Source organism: Myotis brandtii, unplaced genomic scaffold (assembly GCF_000412655.1).
Source record: "Myotis brandtii unplaced genomic scaffold, ASM41265v1 scaffold929, whole genome shotgun sequence".
In the NCBI taxonomy this organism is placed as follows: domain Eukaryota; kingdom Metazoa; phylum Chordata; class Mammalia; order Chiroptera; family Vespertilionidae; genus Myotis; species Myotis brandtii.
Window position 1 is genome coordinate 753,262 of NW_005371832.1, and position 3,835 is coordinate 757,096.

Sequence of the window (3,835 nt, forward strand, 5' to 3'; positions counted from 1 at the left end):
GTCTTCAGGTTCAGACCTTCCCCCCTAGGCCACATCAGCTCCTGTCAAAGGTTCCCACAGCCCCCAGGTCCTTTCCCCTTGGGGTACTTGCTCCCCTTCTCCTTCCCCCAGCTTGTAAGTTCCACAGCACAGGGGCTGCCTGTCTTATTCATCGCAGTATTCCCAGGATCTAACGCTGCCCCTAGCACCAGGAGGTACTGAACGTGTGTTTGTTGAATGGATACATGTTAGTATTTATTCAAATATTGTTGAGCACTATTTAAGTTCCTTGAGGGCAAGGGTCACGTCTGCCGTGTGTAACTTGTCCTGGGTCCCTGCGTCCCTGCGTCCCTGCGTCCCTGCCTGAGCCTTGAGCGTGCCTGCGCGGTGGGGCTATAACCAGCAGGTGGCGCTCTGCTCGCAGGTGCCTGACGTCCAGCTCTGCAGGTGGACTTCGGGTTCAGGTTCCCATTCAGCGGAGGTTGACGCTGCTCCTCCTGCGGTCCAGACACGGAGCCAAATGCTGTCCGGTACACCAGTGATTCTCAACATTGAGCTCTGGAGGACCTGTCAAACACGATGCCTGGGACTTGGCCCGAGCTCCGGAGTCAGTGGGTTTGGGGCGGGGCCCAAGAACCCAGGTTTCTAACCAGTCCCCAGGCGGGGCTGCCAGTCCTGATGGCCCAGGGACCACACTTTGAGAAGTGCTGCGCGCCGCATCCCGTTTGGCCCCACCCTGCCCCACCCGCTCCCAGCTTACCCAGGAAGAAACGAAAGTGGGATGGACCTAGTGATCTGGCGGAGGCCACAGCTGGAGCGGGGCGAGGAGCCCGACTGCGCGGCTGCCCTGCCCTCTGCCTCCCGGGCAGCGTGTCTGGCGGGGGTGGGTGTGGCAGCGCCTCTCGCTCTGCCTGCCCGTCCTTGTTCCAGGGAGGGCGGTAAGGAGAGAGCGGGCGTGGCCTGTGCAGGTGCTGGGACGGGGACATGGGCACGGGGAGGCCGGGAGCATTCCTGGGTGTCTACAGTGTTTCTAAAGCGCTGTCACTGCTACTTAACCCTGGCCTCGCAATACCGGCCAACGAGCATCCTGCTCGGATGCTGTGCGCGGCCATGACCGCCTCCCTCTCCAGGACTGAAGCTCTCACTCCCCCAGCAGCCAGCGGGAGAGGACTGTCCTTTCCACCTGAGAGCCTCCCCACCCGAGGCCAGGCCCACTCCCTGGGGCAGCGTATTCTCCGACAGGTCCTTCCACCCTCAGCACCACTCTGAAGGGTCGCCTTAGCCCCAGGGCTGCCCACGGCCTCTGTTGCCAGTGCAGGCAGCCCCGCGGGTCTCCCTCTACGCCACCCCCAGGAAGGGGGCTTCCCTTCCCCCACGGTGTGCATCCTGACCGCATCCCCCATGAATGTCCTGCACACGGATCTCCGTCTCCTGGGGAATCCGTCCTGCAGCGGCTTGTCTGTCCCCGCAGGTGCTAAGCGCTCACACATGTTATTCCATGTGATGCTGCCACAGCCCAGGAGGCAGGCATTTGTTACCCTGTCTGTGGATGAGCATGGAGGAACGGAAGGGCTGCATAACTTGCCCAAGGTCACAGAGCTGGCAAGTGTCGGAGCCAGGACTCCCATCAGACTCCGGAGCTCTGAAGTAAGCATTACGCATTATACAGCACCCTTCCGGAACATTCCTGTGGTCGAGCCTCAGGGGGGATTAAACAAAGGAAACAGCTTAAGATATAGTCTGATTCAAGGAAGGAAAACTCTGCTGCCCTCAGTCTTTCCCATCAGCCTCTCGCCGTGCCTGCACCTGGAGCCCTGCTGCTCAAGTTCAGTTCAGTGGTTCTTACCTGGAAGAATTTGGCTCCTCGGTGGACTTTTGCCAATGTCTGGAGACTTTTGGTTGTCAGGCCTGGGGGGATCCTAAGAGTATATCGGAGATGGAGATCAGGGATGCTACGAAGTGTCCTACAGTGCACTAGGCAGCCACACATACAAATCCAGCCCAAAGTGTCAGGCTCAGACTCCCTGAGATCTAGGTTGAGGCCTGGTCTCCAACAGAGCAGGTGACCACATGGGACACTGTTGGCCTCGCGCTGTCCCTATGCAGTGACCCCTGGGAGTGGGCTTTGGTGAAGGTGGTCAGAGATACTTGAGCATGGGGGTGGGGAGCGGGTTCGGAAGGCAACCCTCCAACTTCACAAACCTTGAAGAACGAGTATTACCCCATTTAACAGGTGAGGGGACTGGAGGACCAAGAAGTTACACGAGTTGTGAGGAGAGAGAAACCTGATGGCCCTGGAGGCTCCCTCTTTCCCTCTTTCATAACCTCAGCAGCCCCGCTGGCCCAAGGAAAGACCACAAAGACCCCACCCGACCCACTCGCCCTCATCTCTGACCTCACTTCCGCCACTCTGCCCCTTACTGCTCCATGCTGGTCACGGGGACTCCTTAGCACGCTAGCCCACTCCTGCCTCAGGGCCTTTGCACATGCTGTACCTGCACCACTGGGTGCTCATCTCAATCCAAGTGTCACTCTTGGAGAAGCTGGGCCTTCCTGACCACTCCGTAAAAGGGCAACACCCTCCTCTTCCCAGATCTCATGACCTTGCTTTGCCTTTTTCCTTAGCACTTATCACCATCTGATGTACAATCTATTTATGTGTTTATCCCTGGCCCTTTTCTTCCTGATTCATGTAACGTCCATTTTCCACTGGCCCTCCTTTTTTTTATTAAGTAGTGTATTTCTTTTTAGAGAGAGGGGAATGGAGAGGGAGAGAGAGAGAAACATCGATGTGAGAGAGAGACATAAATTGGCTGCCTCCTACCCACCCCCCTACCGGGGATCAAGCCTCCAACCAGGGCATATGTCCTTGACCGGGAATCAAACCAGCAATCTTCTGGTGCACAGGACAACAGGCGTCCAAACCACTGAGCCACACGGGCCAGGGCTGGTCCTGCTTTTTAATTACATATGTTTTAATAATTTTTTTAAAAATATATCTTATTGATTTTTTACAGAGAGGAAGGGAGAGGGATAGAGAGTTAGAAACATCAATGAGAGAGAAACATCGATCAGCTGCCTCCTGCACACTCCCTACTGGGTATGTGCCTGCATCCAAGGTACATGCCCTTGACCGGAATCGAACCTGGGACCCTTGAGTCCACAGGCCGATGCTCTATCCACGGGGCCAAACCGGTCAGGGCTGTTTTAATAATTTATTGCTTTTGTTATAAGCTGCCTCTATCTATTGTGGAATCAAAAGCAATATAAGAAAAGAACTAGCTGGTGATCACACAGTCGATGGCAGAACCATTCAGTGGCCTAGTCCTTCTCATGGTTTTCCACGTGATTTCCACACAGCAAAGTGGAACACACACATGCTGTCCTACCTCCTCAAGCTTCGGAGAGAGCCTGAAGCTGCTGCTGAAAGAGCAACATTTCCCCGAGGCCTGATTTTCATGCACATTTCTCACTTTTTTTCCCTATTGAATTTACACTTACTCAACTAGAAGAACTTTTCCTCAAAGTGTTTCAGTAAAATCACTCCACCAACGAGGAGCCTGATGGGAAAGCTGCCCCGGGCCCAGGGCTCCCTGGCTCCCTGGCTGCCACGGCCCCGCCTCCGGGGGCTCGGTGGATGGTACCAGGAGCTCCGTAGCGCCGTGGCCTTAGCTTCCAGAAGGACTGGGGTTGGCAGCTCTCAGCTCCCACCAGGCTGAGTGTAACAGTGGGCTTTGTTGCTGAAGATGGTCGGGTGGACAGATGAAGCCAGGATGGCAGTGAGGGCGGGACTGAGGGGCTGGGTTGGACAGATGCCCCTCCACAGCATGTGGCTCCTGAGGCACTGTCAGCGCTC